The sequence below is a fragment of the Telmatherina bonti genome, assembly GCF_933228915.1.
Source record: "Telmatherina bonti genome assembly, chromosome: 22".
NCBI classification, from domain to species: Eukaryota; Metazoa; Chordata; class Actinopteri; order Atheriniformes; family Telmatherinidae; genus Telmatherina; species Telmatherina bonti.
Genome location: NC_136631.1, coordinates 2,491,384 through 2,513,012, shown reverse-complemented (window position 1 = coordinate 2,513,012; position 21,629 = coordinate 2,491,384). Strand labels below are relative to the sequence as shown.

The window sequence follows — 21,629 nt, the reverse complement described above, 5'->3', positions numbered from 1 at the left end:
ATGGAAACGTGACGTCTGCGTGGAAACGTGACGTCTGCATGGAAATGTTATATCTGCATGGAAAGGTTACGTCTGCATGGAAACGTAACGTCTGCCTGGAAAGGTTACGTCTGCGTGGAAATGTTACGTCTGCATGGAAACGTTACGTCTGCTTGGAAACGTTACATCTGCTTGGAAACATGACATCTGCATCAATACGTTACGTCTGCATGGAAACGTTACGTCTGCATGTAAACATTACATCTGCATGTAAACATTACATCTGCGTGGAAAAGTTACATCTATGTGGAAGCATTACGTCTGCATGGAAACGTTACGTCTGCTTGGAAACATTACGTCTGTGTGGAAACGTTATGTCTGTGTGGAAACGTTAAGTCTGCCTGGAAAGGTTACGTCTGCATTTAAATGTTACGTCTGCATTTAAATGTTACGTCTGCATGGAAACGTTACGTCTGTGTTGAAACGTTATGTCTGCTGGGAAACATGACATCTGCATGGATACGTTACGTCTGCATGGATACGTTACGTCTGCATGGAAACATTACGTCTGCGTGGAAACGTTATGTCTACATGGAAACATTACGTCTGCGTGGAAATGTCTGCATGGAAATGTTACGTCTGCTTGGAAACGTTACATCTGCTTGGAAACAAGACATCTGCATGGATACGTTACGTCTGCATGTAAACATTACATCTGCGTGGAAAAGTTACATCTATGTGGAAACGTTACGTCTGCGTGGAAACGTTACGTCTGCGTGGAAACGTTACGTCTGCGTGGAAACGTTACGTCTGCGTGGAAACGTTACGTCTGCAAGGAAATGTTACGTCTGCAAGGAAACGTTACGTGTGCTTGGAAACGTTACGTATGCGTGGAAACGTTATATCTGCATGGAAACATGATGTCATCGTAGGAATGTTACGTCTGCGTGGAAACGTTACGTCTGCATGGAAACCTGACGTCTGCTTGGAAAGGTCTGCGTGGAAACATTACGTCGGCATGGGAACGTTACGTCTGTGTGGAAACGTTACGTCTGCATGGAAACGTTACGTCTGCGTGGAAACGTTACGTCTGCGTGGAAACGTTACGTCTGTATGGAAATGTTACGCCTGCGTGGAAGCATTACGTCTGCATGGAAACGTTACGTCTGTGTGGAAATATTACGTCTGTGTGGAAACGTTGCGTCTGTGTGGAAACGTTAAGTCTGCCTGGAAAGGTTACGTCTGCATTTAAATGTTACGTCTGTGTGGAAATGTCTGTGTGGAAATGTCTGCATGGAAACGTTACGTCTGCTTGGAAACGTTACATCTGCTTGGAAACATGACATCTGCATGGATACGTTACGTCTGCATGGAAACATTACGTCTGCGTGGAAACGTTATGTCTACATGGAAGCATTACATCTGCGTGGAAATGTCTGCATGGAAAAGTTACATCTGCTTGGATACGTTACGTCTGCATGGAAACGTTACGTCGACATGGAAACGTTATGTCTGCTTGGAAACGTGACCTCTGCGTGGAAAAGTTACCTCTGCGTGGAAACGTTACGTCTGCGTAGAAACGTTATATCTGCATGGAAACGTTACGTCTGCATGGAAATGTTACGCCTGCGTGGAAGCATTACGTCTGCATGGAAACGTTACGTCTGTGTTGAAACGTTATGTCTGCTGGGAAACATGACATCTGCATGGATACGTTACGTCTTCATGGATACGTTACGTCTGCATGGAAACGTTACGTCTACATGGAAACATTACATCTGCGTGGAAAAGTTACATCTATGTGGAAACGTTACGTCTGCATGGAAACGTTACGTCTGCTTGGAAACGTTACGTCTCCGTGGAAACGTTACGTCTGCGTGGAAACGTTACGTCTGCACGGAAACGTTACGTCTGCGTGGAAAGGTTATATCTGCATGGAAACGTGACGTCTGCGTGGAAACGTGACGTCTGCATGGAAATGTTACATCTGCATGGAAAGGTTACGTCTGCATGGAAACGTAACGTCTGCCTGGAAAGGTTACGTCTGCGTGGAAATGTTACGTCTGCATGGAAACGTTACGTCTGCGTGGAAACGTTACGTCTGCATGGAAACGTGATGTCTGCGTGGAAACGTGAAGTCTGTATGGAAACGTTACGTCTGCGTGGAAAGGTTACGTCTGCATGGAAAGGTGAAGTCTGTGTGGAAATGTGATGTCTGCATGGAAACATTACGTCTGAGTGGAAATGTAACGTCAGCTTGGAAACGTTACATCTGCTTGGAAACGTTACGTCTGCTTGGAAATGTTACATCTGCTTGGAAACATGACATCTGCATGGATACGTTACGCCTGCATGGAAACATTACGTCTGCGTGGAAACGTTACGTCTGCGTGGAAACGTTACGTCTGCGTGGAAACGTTATATCTGCATGGAAACATGATGTCATCGTAGGAATGTTACGTCTGCGTGGAAACATTACGTCGGCATGGAAACGTTACGTCTGTGTGGAAACGTTACGTCTGCATGGAAACGTTACGTCTGCGTGGAAAGGTCTGCTTGGAAACGTTACGTCTGCATTTAAACGTTACGTCTGCATGTAAACATTACATCTGCGTGGAAAAGTTACATCTATGTGGAAACGTTACGTCTGCATGGAAAAGTTATGTCTGCTTGGAAACGTGACCTCTGCGTGGAAAATTTACCTCTGCGTTGAAACGTTACGTCTGCGTAGAAACGTTATATCTGCATGGAAACGTGATGTCATCGTGGAAACGTTACGTCTGCATGGAAATGTTACGCCTGCGTGGAAGCATTACATCTGCATGGAAACGTTACGTCTGTGTGGAAATATTACGTCTGCGTGGAAACGTTACGTCTGTGTGGAAACGTTAAGTCTGCCTGGAAAGGTTACGTCTGCATTTAAATGTTACGTCTGCATGGAAACGTTACGTCTGTGTTGAAACGTTATGTCTGCTGGGAAACATGACATCTGCATGGATATGTTACGTCTGCATGGAAACGTTACTTCTACATGGAAACGTTACGTCTGCGTGGAAAAGTTACATCTGCATGGAAATGTTACATCTGCATGGAAAGGTCACGTCTGCATGGAAACGTGACGTCTGCGTGGAAACGTGACGTCTGCATGGAAATGTTACGTCTGCATGGAAAGGTTACGTCTGCATGGAAACGTAACGTCTGCCTGGAAAGATTACGTCTGCGTGGAAATGTTACGTCTGCGTGGAAACGTTACGTCTGCTTGGAAACGTTACATCTGCTTGGAAACATGACATCTGCATCAATACGTTACGTCTGCATGGAAACGTTACGTCTGCATGTAAACATTACATCTGCGTGGAAAAGTTACATCTATGTGGAAACGTTATGTCTGCATGGAAACGTTACCTCTGCGTGGAAACGTTACGTCTACTTGGAAACGTTACATCTGCTTGGAAACATGACATCTGCATCAATACGTTACGTCTGCGTGGAAACGTTATATCTGCATGGAAACATGATGTCATCGTAGGAATGTTACGTCTGCGTGGAAACGTTACGTCTGCATGGAAACCTGATGTCTGCGTGGAAAGGTCTGCGTGGAAACATTACGTCGGCATGGAAAGGTTACGTCTGTTTGGAAACGTTAAGTCTGCCTGGAAAGGTTACGTCTGCATTTAAATGTTACGTCTGTGTGGAAATGTCTGCATGGAAACGTTACGTCTGCTTGGAAACGTTACATCTGCTTGGAAACATGACATCTGCATGGATACGTTACGTCTGCATGGAAACATTACGTCTGCGTGGAAACGTTATGTCTACATGGAAAGATTACATCTGCGTGGAAATGTCTGCATGGAAAAGTTACATCTGCTTGGAAACGTTACGTCTGCTTGGAAACGTTACATCTGCTTGGAAACATGACATCTGCATGGATACGTTACGTCTGCATGTAAACATTACATCTGCGTGGAAAATTTACATCTATGTGGAAACGTTACGTCTGCGTGGAAACGTTACGTCTGCGTGGAAACGTTACGTCTGCGTGGAAACGTTATATCTGCATGGAAACATGATGTCATTGTAGGAATGTTACGTCTGCGTGGAAACATTACGTCGGCATGGAAACGTTACGTCTGTGTGGAAACGTTACGTCTGCATGGAAACGTTACGTCTGCGTGGAAAGGTTACGTCTGCATGGAAATGTTACGCCTGCGTGGAAGCATTACGTCTGCATGGAAACGTTACGTCTGTGTGGAAATATTACGTCTGTGTGGAAACGTTGCGTCTGTGTGGAAACGTTAAGTCTGCCTGGAAAGGTTACGTCTGCATTAAAATGTTAGGTCTGTGTTGAAACGTTATGTCTGCTGGGAAACATTACATCTGCGTGGAAAAGTTACATCTATGTGGAAACGTTACGTCTGCATGGAAACGTTACGTCTGCTTGGAAACGTTACGTCTGCACGGAAACGTTACGTCTGCATGGAAACGTTACGTCTCCGTGGAAACGTTACGTCTGCGTGGAAACGTTACGTCTGCACGGAAACGTTACGTCTGCGTGGAAAGGTTACATCTGCATGGAAAGGTTACGTCTGCATGGAAACGTAACGTCTGCCTGGAAAGGTTACGTCTGCGTGGAAATGTTACGTCTGCATGGAAACGTTACGTCTGCGTGGAAACGTTACGTCTGCATGGAAACGTGATGTCTGCGTGGAAACGTGAAGTCTGTATGGAAACGTTACGTCTGCGTGGAAAGGTTACGTCTGCATGGAAAGGTGAAGTCTGTGTGGAAATGTGATGTCTGCATGGAAACATTACGTCTGAGTGGAAATGTAACGTCAGCTTGGAAACGTTACATCTGCTTGGAAACGTTACGTCTGCTTGGAAATGTTACATCTGCTTGGAAACATGACATCTGCATGGATACGTTACGCCTGCATGGAAACATTACGTCTGCGTGGAAACGTTACGTCTGCGTGGAAACGTTACGTCTGCGTGGAAACGTTATATCTGCATGGAAACATGATGTCATCGTAGGAATGTTACGTCTGCGTGGAAACATTACGTCGGCATGGAAACGTTACGTCTGTGTGGAAACGTTACGTCTGCATGGAAACGTTACGTCTGCGTGGAAAGGTCTGCTTGGAAACGTTACGTCTGCATTTAAACGTTACGTCTGCATGTAAACATTACATCTGCGTGGAAAAGTTACATCTATGTGGAAACGTTACGTCTGCATGGAAAAGTTATGTCTGCTTGGAAACGTGACCTCTGCGTGGAAAATTTACCTCTGCGTTGAAACGTTACGTCTGCGTAGAAACGTTATATCTGCATGGAAACGTGATGTCATCGTGGAAACGTTACGTCTGCATGGAAATGTTACGCCTGCGTGGAAGCATTACATCTGCATGGAAACGTTACGTCTGTGTGGAAATATTACGTCTGCGTGGAAACGTTACGTCTGTGTGGAAACGTTAAGTCTGCCTGGAAAGGTTACGTCTGCATTTAAATGTTACGTCTGCATGGAAACGTTACGTCTGTGTTGAAACGTTATGTCTGCTGGGAAACATGACATCTGCATGGATATGTTACGTCTGCATGGAAACGTTACTTCTACATGGAAACGTTACGTCTGCGTGGAAAAGTTACATCTGCATGGAAATGTTACATCTGCATGGAAAGGTCACGTCTGCATGGAAACGTGACGTCTGCGTGGAAACGTGACGTCTGCATGGAAATGTTACGTCTGCATGGAAAGGTTACGTCTGCATGGAAACGTAACGTCTGCCTGGAAAGATTACGTCTGCGTGGAAATGTTACGTCTGCGTGGAAACGTTACGTCTGCTTGGAAACGTTACATCTGCTTGGAAACATGACATCTGCATCAATACGTTACGTCTGCATGGAAACGTTACGTCTGCATGTAAACATTACATCTGCGTGGAAAAGTTACATCTATGTGGAAACGTTATGTCTGCATGGAAACGTTACCTCTGCGTGGAAACGTTACGTCTACTTGGAAACGTTACATCTGCTTGGAAACATGACATCTGCATCAATACGTTACGTCTGCGTGGAAACGTTATATCTGCATGGAAACATGATGTCATCGTAGGAATGTTACGTCTGCGTGGAAACGTTACGTCTGCATGGAAACCTGATGTCTGCGTGGAAAGGTCTGCGTGGAAACATTACGTCGGCATGGAAAGGTTACGTCTGTTTGGAAACGTTAAGTCTGCCTGGAAAGGTTACGTCTGCATTTAAATGTTACGTCTGTGTGGAAATGTCTGCATGGAAACGTTACGTCTGCTTGGAAACGTTACATCTGCTTGGAAACATTACGTCTGCGTGGAAACGTTATGTCTACATGGAAAGATTACATCTGCGTGGAAATGTCTGCATGGAAAAGTTACATCTGCTTGGAAACGTTACGTCTGCTTGGAAACGTTACATCTGCTTGGAAACATGACATCTGCATGGATACGTTACGTCTGCATGTAAACATTACATCTGCGTGGAAAATTTACATCTATGTGGAAACGTTACGTCTGCGTGGAAACGTTACGTCTGCGTGGAAACGTTACGTCTGCGTGGAAACGTTACGTCTGCGTGGAAACGTTATATCTGCATGGAAACATGATGTCATTGTAGGAATGTTACGTCTGCGTGGAAACATTACGTCGGCATGGAAACGTTACGTCTGTGTGGAAACGTTACGTCTGCATGGAAACGTTACGTCTGCGTGGAAAGGTTACGTCTGCATGGAAATGTTACGCCTGCGTGGAAGCATTACGTCTGCATGGAAACGTTACGTCTGTGTGGAAATATTACGTCTGTGTGGAAACGTTGCGTCTGTGTGGAAACGTTAAGTCTGCCTGGAAAGGTTACGTCTGCATTAAAATGTTAGGTCTGTGTTGAAACGTTATGTCTGCTGGGAAACATTACATCTGCGTGGAAAAGTTACATCTATGTGGAAACGTTACGTCTGCATGGAAACGTTACGTCTGCTTGGAAACGTTACGTCTGCACGGAAACGTTACGTCTGCATGGAAACGTTACGTCTGCATGGAAACGTTACGTCTGCGTGGAAACGTTACGTCTGTACGGAAATGTTACGTCTGCGTGGAAACGTTACGTCTGCGTGGAAACGGTACATCTGCATAGAAATGTGATGTCTGCGTGGAAAGGTCTGCTTGGAAACGTAACGTCTGCATTTAAACGTTACGTCTGCATGTAAATATTACATCTGCGTGGAAAAGTTACATCTATGTGGAAACGTTACGTCTGCATGGAAAAGTTATGTCTGCTTGGAAACGTGACCTCTGCGTGGAAAAGTTACCTCTGCGTGGAAACGTTACGTCTGTGTGGAAGCATTACGTCTGCATGGAAACGTTACGTCTGTGTGGAAATATTACGTCTGTGTGGAAACGTTGCGTCTGTGTGGAAAAGTTACGTCTGTGTGGAAACGTTAAGTCTGCCTGGAAAGGTTACGTCTGCATGGAAACGTTATGTCTACATGGAAACATTACATCTGCGTGGAAATGTCTGCATGGAAACGTTACGTCTGCTTGGAAACGTTACATCTGCTTGGAAACATGACATCTGCATGGATACGTTACGTCTGCATGGAAACATTACGTCTGCGTGGAAACGTTATGTCTACATGGAAACATTACGTCTGCGTGGAAATGTCTGCATGGAAAAGTTACATCTGCTTGGAAACGTTACGTCTGCTTGGAAACGTTACATCTGCTTGGAAACATGACATCTGCATGGATACGTTACGTCTGCATATAAACATTACATCTGCGTGGAAAAGTTACATCTATGTGGAAACGTTACGTCTGCATGGAAATGTTACGTCTGCGTGGAAACGTTACCTCTGCGTGGAAACGTTACGTCTGAAAGGAAACGTTATGTCTGCAAGGAAACGTTACGTCTGCGTGGAAACGTTACGTCTGCGTGGAAACGTTACGTCTGTGTGGAAACGTTACGTCTGCGTGGAAAAGTTACGTCTGCGTGGAAACGGTACATCTGCATAGAAATGTGATGTCTGCGTGGAAAGGTCTGCTTGGAAACGTTACGTCTGCATTTAAACGTTACGTCTGCATGTAAACATTACATCTGCGTGGAAAAGTTACATCTATGTGGAAACGTTACGTCTGCATGGAAAAGTTATGTCTGCTTGGAAACGTTACGTCTGCGTGGAAAAGTTACGTCTGCGTGGAAACGTTACGTCTGCGTGGAAACGTTACGTCTGCGTGGAAACGTTACGTCTGCGTGGAAACGTTATATCTGCATGGAAACATGATGTCATCGTAGGAATGTTACGTCTGCGTGGAAACATTACGTCGGCATGGAAACGTTACGTCTGTGTGGAAACGTTACGTCTGCATGGAAACGTTACGTCTGCGTGGAAAGGTTACGTCTGCATGGAAATGTTACGCCTGCGTGGAAGCATTACGTCTGCATGGAAACGTTACGTCTGTGTGGAAATATTACGTCTGTGTGGAAACGTTGCGTCTGTGTGGAAACGTTAAGTCTGCCTGGAAAGGTTACGTCTGCATTAAAATGTTAGGTCTGTGTTGAAACGTTATGTCTGCTGGGAAACATTACATCTGCGTGGAAAAGTTACATCTATGTGGAAACGTTACGTCTGCATGGAAACGTTACGTCTGCTTGGAAACGTTACGTCTGCACGGAAACGTTACGTCTGCATGGAAACGTTACGTCTGCTTGGAAACGTTACGTCTGCGTGGAAACGTTACGTCTGTACGGAAATGTTACGTCTGCGTGGAAACGTTACGTCTGCGTGGAAACGGTACATCTGCATAGAAATGTGATGTCTGCGTGGAAAGGTCTGCTTGGAAATGTAACGTCTGCATTTAAACGTTACGTCTGCATGTAAATATTACATCTGCGTGGAAAAGTTACATCTATGTGGAAACGTTACGTCTGCATGGAAAAGTTATGTCTGCTTGGAAACGTGACCTCTGCGTGGAAAAGTTACCTCTGCGTGGAAACGTTACGTCTGTGTGGAAGCATTACGTCTGCATGGAAACGTTACGTCTGTGTGGAAATATTACGTCTGTGTGGAAACGTTGCGTCTGTGTGGAAAAGTTACGTCTGTGTGGAAACGTTAAGTCTGCCTGGAAAGGTTACGTCTGCATGGAAACGTTATGTCTACATGGAAACATTACATCTGCGTGGAAATGTCTGCATGGAAACGTTACGTCTGCTTGGAAACGTTACATCTGCTTGGAAACATGACATCTGCATGGATACGTTACGTCTGCATGGAAACATTACGTCTGCGTGGAAACGTTATGTCTACATGGAAACATTACGTCTGCGTGGAAATGTCTGCATGGAAAAGTTACATCTGCTTGGAAACGTTACGTCTGCTTGGAAACGTTACATCTGCTTGGAAACATGACATCTGCATGGATACGTTACGTCTGCATATAAACATTACATCTGCGTGGAAAAGTTACATCTATGTGGAAACGTTACGTCTGCATGGAAATGTTACGTCTGCGTGGAAACGTTACCTCTGCGTGGAAACGTTACGTCTGAAAGGAAACGTTATGTCTGCAAGGAAACGTTACGTCTGCGTGGAAACGTTACGTCTGCGTGGAAACGTTACGTCTGTGTGGAAACGTTACGTCTGCGTGGAAAAGTTACGTCTGCGTGGAAACGGTACATCTGCATAGAAATGTGATGTCTGCGTGGAAAGGTCTGCTTGGAAACGTTACGTCTGCATTTAAACGTTACGTCTGCATGTAAACATTACATCTGCGTGGAAAAGTTACATCTATGTGGAAACGTTACGTCTGCATGGAAAAGTTATGTCTGCTTGGAAACGTTACGTCTGCGTGGAAAAGTTACCTCTGCGTGGAAACGTTACGTCTGCGTAGAAACGTTACGTCTGCATGGAAACGTTACGTCTACATGTAAACATTACATCTGCGTGGAAAAGTTACATCTATGTGGAAACGTTACGTCTGCATGGAAACGTGATGTCTGCGTGGAAACGTGAAGTCTGTATGGAAACGTTACGTCTGCGTGGAAAGGTTACGTCTGCATGGAAAGGTGAAGTCTGTGTGGAAATGTGATGTCTGCATGGAAACATTACGTCTGAGTGGAAATGTAACGTCAGCTTGGAAACGTTACATCTGCTTGGAAACGTTACGTCTGCTTGGAAATGTTACATCTGCTTGGAAACATGACATCTGCATGGATACGTTACGCCTGCATGGAAACATTACGTCTGCGTGGAAACGTTACGTCTGCGTGGAAACGTTACGTCTGCGTGGAAACGTTATATCTGCATGGAAACATGATGTCATCGTAGGAATGTTACGTCTGCGTGGAAACATTACGTCGGCATGGAAACGTTACGTCTGTGTGGAAACGTTACGTCTGCATGGAAACGTTACGTCTGCGTGGAAAGGTCTGCTTGGAAACGTTACGTCTGCATTTAAACGTTACGTCTGCATGTAAACATTACATCTGCGTGGAAAAGTTACATCTATGTGGAAACGTTACGTCTGCATGGAAAAGTTATGTCTGCTTGGAAACGTGACCTCTGCGTGGAAAATTTACCTCTGCGTTGAAACGTTACGTCTGCGTAGAAACGTTATATCTGCATGGAAACGTGATGTCATCGTGGAAACGTTACGTCTGCATGGAAATGTTACGCCTGCGTGGAAGCATTACATCTGCATGGAAACGTTACGTCTGTGTGGAAATATTACGTCTGCGTGGAAACGTTACGTCTGTGTGGAAACGTTAAGTCTGCCTGGAAAGGTTACGTCTGCATTTAAATGTTACGTCTGCATGGAAACGTTACGTCTGTGTTGAAACGTTATGTCTGCTGGGAAACATGACATCTGCATGGATATGTTACGTCTGCATGGAAACGTTACTTCTACATGGAAACGTTACGTCTGCGTGGAAAAGTTACATCTGCATGGAAATGTTACATCTGCATGGAAAGGTCACGTCTGCATGGAAACGTGACGTCTGCGTGGAAACGTGACGTCTGCATGGAAATGTTACGTCTGCATGGAAAGGTTACGTCTGCATGGAAACGTAACGTCTGCCTGGAAAGATTACGTCTGCGTGGAAATGTTACGTCTGCGTGGAAACGTTACGTCTGCTTGGAAACGTTACATCTGCTTGGAAACATGACATCTGCATCAATACGTTACGTCTGCATGGAAACGTTACGTCTGCATGTAAACATTACATCTGCGTGGAAAAGTTACATCTATGTGGAAACGTTATGTCTGCATGGAAACGTTACCTCTGCGTGGAAACGTTACGTCTACTTGGAAACGTTACATCTGCTTGGAAACATGACATCTGCATCAATACGTTACGTCTGCGTGGAAACGTTATATCTGCATGGAAACATGATGTCATCGTAGGAATGTTACGTCTGCGTGGAAACGTTACGTCTGCATGGAAACCTGATGTCTGCGTGGAAAGGTCTGCGTGGAAACATTACGTCGGCATGGAAAGGTTACGTCTGTTTGGAAACGTTAAGTCTGCCTGGAAAGGTTACGTCTGCATTTAAATGTTACGTCTGTGTGGAAATGTCTGCATGGAAACGTTACGTCTGCTTGGAAACGTTACATCTGCTTGGAAACATTACGTCTGCGTGGAAACGTTATGTCTACATGGAAAGATTACATCTGCGTGGAAATGTCTGCATGGAAAAGTTACATCTGCTTGGAAACGTTACGTCTGCTTGGAAACGTTACATCTGCTTGGAAACATGACATCTGCATGGATACGTTACGTCTGCATGTAAACATTACATCTGCGTGGAAAATTTACATCTATGTGGAAACGTTACGTCTGCGTGGAAACGTTACGTCTGCGTGGAAACGTTACGTCTGCGTGGAAACGTTACGTCTGCGTGGAAACGTTATATCTGCATGGAAACATGATGTCATTGTAGGAATGTTACGTCTGCGTGGAAACATTACGTCGGCATGGAAACGTTACGTCTGTGTGGAAACGTTACGTCTGCATGGAAACGTTACGTCTGCGTGGAAAGGTTACGTCTGCATGGAAATGTTACGCCTGCGTGGAAGCATTACGTCTGCATGGAAACGTTACGTCTGTGTGGAAATATTACGTCTGTGTGGAAACGTTGCGTCTGTGTGGAAACGTTAAGTCTGCCTGGAAAGGTTACGTCTGCATTAAAATGTTAGGTCTGTGTTGAAACGTTATGTCTGCTGGGAAACATTACATCTGCGTGGAAAAGTTACATCTATGTGGAAACGTTACGTCTGCATGGAAACGTTACGTCTGCTTGGAAACGTTACGTCTGCACGGAAACGTTACGTCTGCATGGAAACGTTACGTCTGCATGGAAACGTTACGTCTGCGTGGAAACGTTACGTCTGTACGGAAATGTTACGTCTGCGTGGAAACGTTACGTCTGCGTGGAAACGGTACATCTGCATAGAAATGTGATGTCTGCGTGGAAAGGTCTGCTTGGAAACGTAACGTCTGCATTTAAACGTTACGTCTGCATGTAAATATTACATCTGCGTGGAAAAGTTACATCTATGTGGAAACGTTACGTCTGCATGGAAAAGTTATGTCTGCTTGGAAACGTGACCTCTGCGTGGAAAAGTTACCTCTGCGTGGAAACGTTACGTCTGTGTGGAAGCATTACGTCTGCATGGAAACGTTACGTCTGTGTGGAAATATTACGTCTGTGTGGAAACGTTGCGTCTGTGTGGAAAAGTTACGTCTGTGTGGAAACGTTAAGTCTGCCTGGAAAGGTTACGTCTGCATGGAAACGTTATGTCTACATGGAAACATTACATCTGCGTGGAAATGTCTGCATGGAAACGTTACGTCTGCTTGGAAACGTTACATCTGCTTGGAAACATGACATCTGCATGGATACGTTACGTCTGCATGGAAACATTACGTCTGCGTGGAAACGTTATGTCTACATGGAAACATTACGTCTGCGTGGAAATGTCTGCATGGAAAAGTTACATCTGCTTGGAAACGTTACGTCTGCTTGGAAACGTTACATCTGCTTGGAAACATGACATCTGCATGGATACGTTACGTCTGCATATAAACATTACATCTGCGTGGAAAAGTTACATCTATGTGGAAACGTTACGTCTGCATGGAAATGTTACGTCTGCGTGGAAACGTTACCTCTGCGTGGAAACGTTACGTCTGAAAGGAAACGTTATGTCTGCAAGGAAACGTTACGTCTGCGTGGAAACGTTACGTCTGCGTGGAAACGTTACGTCTGTGTGGAAACGTTACGTCTGCGTGGAAAAGTTACGTCTGCGTGGAAACGGTACATCTGCATAGAAATGTGATGTCTGCGTGGAAAGGTCTGCTTGGAAACGTTACGTCTGCATTTAAACGTTACGTCTGCATGTAAACATTACATCTGCGTGGAAAAGTTACATCTATGTGGAAACGTTACGTCTGCATGGAAAAGTTATGTCTGCTTGGAAACGTTACGTCTGCGTGGAAAAGTTACGTCTGCGTGGAAACGTTACGTCTGCGTGGAAACGTTACGTCTGCGTGGAAACGTTACGTCTGCGTGGAAACGTTATATCTGCATGGAAACATGATGTCATCGTAGGAATGTTACGTCTGCGTGGAAACATTACGTCGGCATGGAAACGTTACGTCTGTGTGGAAACGTTACGTCTGCATGGAAACGTTACGTCTGCGTGGAAAGGTTACGTCTGCATGGAAATGTTACGCCTGCGTGGAAGCATTACGTCTGCATGGAAACGTTACGTCTGTGTGGAAATATTACGTCTGTGTGGAAACGTTGCGTCTGTGTGGAAACGTTAAGTCTGCCTGGAAAGGTTACGTCTGCATTAAAATGTTAGGTCTGTGTTGAAACGTTATGTCTGCTGGGAAACATTACATCTGCGTGGAAAAGTTACATCTATGTGGAAACGTTACGTCTGCATGGAAACGTTACGTCTGCTTGGAAACGTTACGTCTGCACGGAAACGTTACGTCTGCATGGAAACGTTACGTCTGCTTGGAAACGTTACGTCTGCGTGGAAACGTTACGTCTGTACGGAAATGTTACGTCTGCGTGGAAACGTTACGTCTGCGTGGAAACGGTACATCTGCATAGAAATGTGATGTCTGCGTGGAAAGGTCTGCTTGGAAATGTAACGTCTGCATTTAAACGTTACGTCTGCATGTAAATATTACATCTGCGTGGAAAAGTTACATCTATGTGGAAACGTTACGTCTGCATGGAAAAGTTATGTCTGCTTGGAAACGTGACCTCTGCGTGGAAAAGTTACCTCTGCGTGGAAACGTTACGTCTGTGTGGAAGCATTACGTCTGCATGGAAACGTTACGTCTGTGTGGAAATATTACGTCTGTGTGGAAACGTTGCGTCTGTGTGGAAAAGTTACGTCTGTGTGGAAACGTTAAGTCTGCCTGGAAAGGTTACGTCTGCATGGAAACGTTATGTCTACATGGAAACATTACATCTGCGTGGAAATGTCTGCATGGAAACGTTACGTCTGCTTGGAAACGTTACATCTGCTTGGAAACATGACATCTGCATGGATACGTTACGTCTGCATGGAAACATTACGTCTGCGTGGAAACGTTATGTCTACATGGAAACATTACGTCTGCGTGGAAATGTCTGCATGGAAAAGTTACATCTGCTTGGAAACGTTACGTCTGCTTGGAAACGTTACATCTGCTTGGAAACATGACATCTGCATGGATACGTTACGTCTGCATATAAACATTACATCTGCGTGGAAAAGTTACATCTATGTGGAAACGTTACGTCTGCATGGAAATGTTACGTCTGCGTGGAAACGTTACCTCTGCGTGGAAACGTTACGTCTGAAAGGAAACGTTATGTCTGCAAGGAAACGTTACGTCTGCGTGGAAACGTTACGTCTGCGTGGAAACGTTACGTCTGTGTGGAAACGTTACGTCTGCGTGGAAAAGTTACGTCTGCGTGGAAACGGTACATCTGCATAGAAATGTGATGTCTGCGTGGAAAGGTCTGCTTGGAAACGTTACGTCTGCATTTAAACGTTACGTCTGCATGTAAACATTACATCTGCGTGGAAAAGTTACATCTATGTGGAAACGTTACGTCTGCATGGAAAAGTTATGTCTGCTTGGAAACGTTACGTCTGCGTGGAAAAGTTACCTCTGCGTGGAAACGTTACGTCTGCGTAGAAACGTTATATCTGCATGGAAACGTGATGTCATCGTGGAAATGTTACGTCTGCATGGAAATGTTACGCCTGCGTGGAAGCATTACGTCTGCATGGAAACGTTACGTCTGTGTGGAAACGTTACGTCTGTGTGGAAATATTACGTCTGTGTGGAAACGTTATGTCTGTGTGGAAACGTTAAGTCTGCCTGGAAAGGTTACGTCTGCATGGAAACGTTATGTCTACATGGAAACGTTACGTCTGCTTGGAAACGTTACATCTGCTTGGAAACATGACATCTGCATGGATACGTTACGTCTGCATGGAAACATTACGTCTGCGTGGAAACGTTATGTCTACATGGAAACATTACGTCTGCGTGGAAATGTCTGCATGGAAAAGTTACATCTGCTTGGAAACGTTACGTCTGCTTGGAAACGTTACATCTGCTTGGAAACATGACATCTGCATGGATATGTTACGTCTGCATATAAACATTACATCTGCGTGGAAAAGTTACATCTATGTGGAAACGTTACGTCTGCGTGGAAACGTTACGTCTGCGTGGAAACGTTACCTCTGCGTGGAAACGTTACGTCTGAAAGGAAACGTTATGTCTGCAAGGAAACGTTACGTCTGCGTGGAAACGTTACGTCTGCGTGGAAACGTTACGTCTGTGTGGAAACGTTACGTCTGCGTGGAAAAGTTACGTCTGCGTGGAAACGGTACATCTGCATAGAAATGTGATGTCTGCGTGGAAAGGTCTGCTTGGAAACGTTACGTCTGCATTTAAACGTTACGTCTGCATGTAAACATTACATCTGCGTGGAAAAGTTACATCTATGTGGAAACGTTACGTCTGCATGGAAAAGTTATGTCTGCTTGGAAACGTTACGTCTGCGTGGAAAAGTTACCTCTGCGTGGAAACGTTACGTCTGCGTAGAAACGTTATATCTGCATGGAAACGTGATGTCATCGTGGAAACGTTACGTCTGCATGGAAATGTTACGCCTGCGTGGAAGCATTACGTCTGCATGGAAACGTTACGTCTGTGTGGAAATATTACGTCTGTGTGGAAACGTTATGTCTGTGTGGAAACGTTAAGTCTGCCTGGAAAGGTTACGTCTGCATTTAAATGTTACGTCTGCATGGAAACGTTACGTCTGTGTTGAAACGTTATGTCTGCTGGGAAACATGACATCTGCATGGATACGTTACGTCTGCATGGAAACGTTACGTCTACATGGAAACATTACATCTGCGTGGAAAAGTTACATCTGCATGGATACGTTACGTCTGCATGGAAACATTACGTCTGCGTGGAAACGTTATGTCTACATGGAAACATTACGTCTGCATGGAAATGTCTGCATGGAAAAGTTACATCTGCTTGGAAACGTTACGTCTGCTTGGAAACGTTACATCTGCTTGGAAACATGACATCTGCATGGATACGTTACGTCTGCATGTAAACATTACATCTGCGTGGAAAAGTTACATCTGTGTGGAAACGTTACGTCTGCGTGGAAACGTTACGTCTGGTTGGACACGTTACCTCTGCATGGAAACGTTACGTCTGCAAGGAAACGTTACGTCTGCAAGGAAACGTTACATCTGCTTGGAAACGTTACGTCTGCGTGGAAACGTTACGTATGCGTGGAAACCTGATGTCTGCGTGGAACGGTCTGCGTGGAAACATTACGTCGGCATGGAAACGTTACGTCTGTGTGGAAACGTTACGTCTGCATGGAAAAGTTACGTCTGCGTGGAAAGGTTACGTCTGCATGGAAATGTTACGCCTGCAAGGAAACGTTACATCTGCTTGGAAACGTTACGTCTGCGTGGAAACGTTACGTATGCGTGGAAACCTGATGTCTGCGTGGAACGGTCTGCGTGGAAACATTACGTCGGCATGGAAACGTTACGTCTGTGTGGAAACGTTACGTCTGCATGGAAAAGTTACGTCTGCGTGGAAAGGTTACGTCTGCATGGAAATGTTACGCCTGCGTGGAAGCATTACGTCTGCATGGAAACGTTACGTCTGTGTGGAAATATTACGTCTGTGTGGAAACGTTGCGTCTGTGTGGAAACGTTAAGTCTGCCTGGAAAGGTTACGTCTGCATTTAAATGTTACGTCTGTGTGGAAATGTCTGCATGGAAACGTTACGTCTGCTTGGAAACGTTACATCTGCTTGGAAACATGACATCTGCATGGATACGTTACGTCTGCGTGGAAACATTAAGTCTCCATGGAAACGTTACGTCTGCACGGAAACGTTACGTCTGCGTGGAAACGGTACATCTGCATAGAAATGTGATGTCTGCGTGGAAAGGTCTGCTTGGAAACGTTATATCTGCATGGAAACAAGATGTCATCATGGAAATGCTACGTCTGCGTGGAAACGTTACGTCTGCGTGGAAACTGTACATCTGCATAGAAATGTGATGTCTGCGTGGAAAGGTCTGCTTGGAAACATTATGTCTGCATTTAAACGTTACATCTGCATGTAATCATTACATCTGCGTGGAAAAGTTACATCTATGTGGAAACGTTACGTCTGCATGGAAACATTATGTCTGCTTGGAAACGTGACCTCTGCGTGGAAACGTTACCTCTGCGTGGAAACTTTACGTCTGCGTAGAAACGTTATATCTGCATGGAAACGTGATGTCATCGTGGAAACGTTACGTCTGCATGGGAATGTTACGCCCGCGTGGAAGCATTACGTCTGCGTGGAAACGTTACGTCTGCGTGGAAACGGTACATCTGCATAGAAGTGTGATGTCTGCGTGGAAAGTTCTGCTTGGAAACATTACGTCTTCACTTAAACATTACATCTGCGTGGAAACGTTACATCTATGTGGAAACGTTACGTCTGCATGGTAACATTACGTCTGCATTTAAACGTTACGTCTTCATGTAAACATTACATCTGCGTGGAAACGTTACATCTATGTGGAAACGTTACGTCTGCATGGAAACGTTACGTCTGCGTGGAAAGGTTACGTCTGCATGGAAATGTTACATCTCCTTGGAAACATGACATCTGCATGGATACGTTACGTCTGCGTGGAAACATTACGTCTCCATGGAAAAGTTACGTCTGTGTGGAAACATTACGTCTGTGTGGAAAAGTTACGTCTGTGTGGAAACGTTAAGTCTGCCTGGAAAGGTTACGTCTGCATGGAAACGTTATGTCTACATGGAAACGTTACGTCTGCTTGGAAACGTTACATCTGCTTGGAAACATGACATCTGCATGGATACGTTACGTCTGCATGGAAACATTACGTCTGCGTGGAAACGTTATGTCTACATGGAAACATTACGTCTGCATATAAACATTACATCTGCGTGGAAAAGTTACATCTATGTGGAAACGTTACGTCTGCGTGGAAACGTTACCTCTGCGTGGAAACGTTACGTCTGAAAGGAAACGTTATGTCTGCAAGGAAACGTTACGTCTGCGTGGAAATGTTACGTCTGCACGGAAACGTTACGTCTGCTTGGAAACGTTACGTCTGCGTGGAAACGGTACGTCTGCGTGGAAACGTTACGTCTGCGTGGAAACGTTACGTCTGCGTGGAAACGGTACATCTGCATAGAAATGTGATGTCTGCGTGGAAAGGTCTGCTTGGAAACGTTACGTCTGCATTTAAATGTTACGTCTGCATTTAAATGTTACGTCTGCATGGAAACGTTACGTCTGTGTTGAAACGTTATGTCTGCTGGGAAACATGACATCTGCATGGATACGTTACGTCTGCATGGATACGTTACGTCTGCATGGAAACATTACGTCTGCGTGGAAATGTCTGCATGGAAATGTTACGTCTGCTTGGAAACGTTACATCTGCTTGGAAACATGACATCTGCATGGATACGTTACGTCTGCATGTAAACATTACATCTGCGTGGAAAAGTTACATCTATGTGGAAATGTTACGTCTGCGTGGAAACGTTACGTCTGCGTGGAAACGTTACGTCTGGTTGGAAACGTTACGTCTGCGTGGAAACGTTACGTCTGCAAGGAAACGTTACGTGTGCTTGGAAACGTTACGTCTGCGTGGAAACGTTACGTATGCGTGGAAACGTTATATCTGCATGGAAACATGATGTCATCGTAGGAATGTTACGTCTGCGTGGAAACGTTACGTCTGCATGGAAACCTGATGTCTGCGTGGAAAGGTCTGCGTGGAAAGATTACGTCGGCATGGAAACGTTACGTCTGTGTGGAAACGTTACGTCTCCATGGAAACGTTACGTCTGCGTGGAAACGTTACGTCTGCATGGAAAGGTGAAGTCTGTGTGGAAATGTGATGTCTGCATGTAAACATTACGTCTGCGTGGAAATGTTACGTCTGCTTGGAAACGTTACATCTGCTTGGAAACGTTACGTCTGCTTGGAAATGTTACATCTGCTTGGAAACATGACATCTGCATGGATACGTTACGCCTGCATGGAAACATTACGTCTGCGTGGAAACGTTACGTCTGTGTGGAAACGTGATGTCTGCGTGGAAACGTGACGTCTGCGTGGAAACGTTACGTCTGCGTGTAAAGGTTACGTCTGCATGGACATGTTACGTCTGTGTGGAAACGTGACGTCTGCGTGGAAACGTGACGTCTGCATGGAAATGTTACGTCTGCATGGAAAGGTGAAGTCTGCATGGAAAGGTGAAGTCTGTGTGGATACGTTACGCCTGCATGGAAACATTACGTCTGCGTGGAAACGTTACGTCTGTGTGGAAACGTGATGTCTGCGTGGAAACGTGACGTCTGCGTGGAAACGTTACGTCTGCGTGTAAAGGTTACATCTATGTAGAAATGTCACGTCTGCATGGAAACGTGACGTCTGCATGGAAATGTTACATCTGCATGGAAAGGTTACGTCTGCATGGAAACGTAACGTCTGCCTGGAAAGGTTACGTCTGCGTGGAAATGTTACGTCTGCATGGAAACGTTACGTCTGCTTGGAAACGTTACATCTGCTTGGAAACATGACATCTGCATCAATACGTTACGTCTGCATGTAAACATTACATCTGCGTGGAAAAGTTACATCTATGTGGAAGCATTACGTCTGCATGGAAACGTTACGTCTGCTTGGAAATATTACGTCTGTGTGGAAACGTTATGTCTGTGTGGAAACGTTAAGTCTGCCTGGAAAGGTTACGTCTGCATTTAAATGTTACGTCTGCATGGAAACGTTACGTCTGTGTTGAAACGTTATGTCTGCTGGGAAACATGACATCTGCATGGATACGTTACGTCTGCATGGATACGTTACGTCTGCATGGATACGTTACGTCTGCATGGAAACATTACGTCTGCGTGGAAACGTTATGTCTACATGGAAACATTACGTCTGCGTGGAAATGTCTGCATGGAAATGTTACGTCTGCTTGGAAACGTTACATCTGCTTGGAAACATGACATCTGCATGGATACGTTACGTCTGCATGTAAACATTACATCTGCGTGGAAAAGTTACATCTATGTGGAAACGTTACGTCTGCGTGGAAACGTTATGTCTGCGTGGAAACGTTACGTCTGGTTGGAAACGTTACCTCTGCGTGGAAACGTTACGTCTGCAAGGAAATGGTACGTCTGCAAGGAAACGTTACGTGTGCTTGGAAACGTTACGTATGCGTGGAAACGTTATATCTGCATGGAAACATGATGTCATCGTAGGAATGTTACGTCTGCGTGGAAACGTTACGTCTGCATGGAAACCTGATGTCTGCGTGGAAAGGTCTGCGTGGAAACATTACGTCGGCATGGAAACGTTACGTCTGTGTGGAAACGTTACGTCTGCATGGAAAAGTTACGTCTGCGTGGAAAGGTTACGTCTGCATGGAAATGTTACGCCTGCGTGGAAGCATTACGTCTGCATGGAAACGTTACGTCTGTGTGGAAATATTACGTCTGTGTGGAAACGTTGCGTCTGTGTGGAAACGTTAAGTCTGCCTGGAAAGGTTACGTCTGCATTTAAATGTTACGTCTGTGTGGAAATGTCTGTGTGGAAATGTCTGCATGGAAACGTTACGTCTGCTTGGAAACGTTACATCTGCTTGGAAACATGACATCTGCATGGATACGTTACGTCTGCATGGAAACATTACGTCTGCGTGGAAACGTTATGTCTACATGGAAACATTACATCTGCGTGGAAATGTCTGCATGGAAAAGTTACATCTGCTTGGATACGTTACGTCTGCCTGGAAAGGTTACGTCTGCATGGAAACGTTATGTCTACATGGAAACATTACATCTGCGTGGAAATGTCTGCATGGAAACGTTACGTCTGCTTGGAAACGTTACATCTGCTTGGAAACATGACATCTGCATGGATACGTTACGTCTGCATGGAAACATTACGTCTGCGTGGAAACGTTATGTCTACATGGAAACATTACGTCTGCGTGGAAATGTCTGCA

General features: G+C 45.0%; 1 protein-coding gene across 1 annotated transcript in view; it reads right to left on the bottom strand.

Moving 5' to 3' along the window:
- The window catches only part of nrxn3a (neurexin 3a), a gene marked incomplete at its 5' end in the record, with an annotated part of 430,723 nt that overhangs the window by 384,937 nt on the left and 24,157 nt on the right, over window positions 1–21,629 (bottom strand). The gene's annotated exons all lie outside the window — the stretch shown is intronic.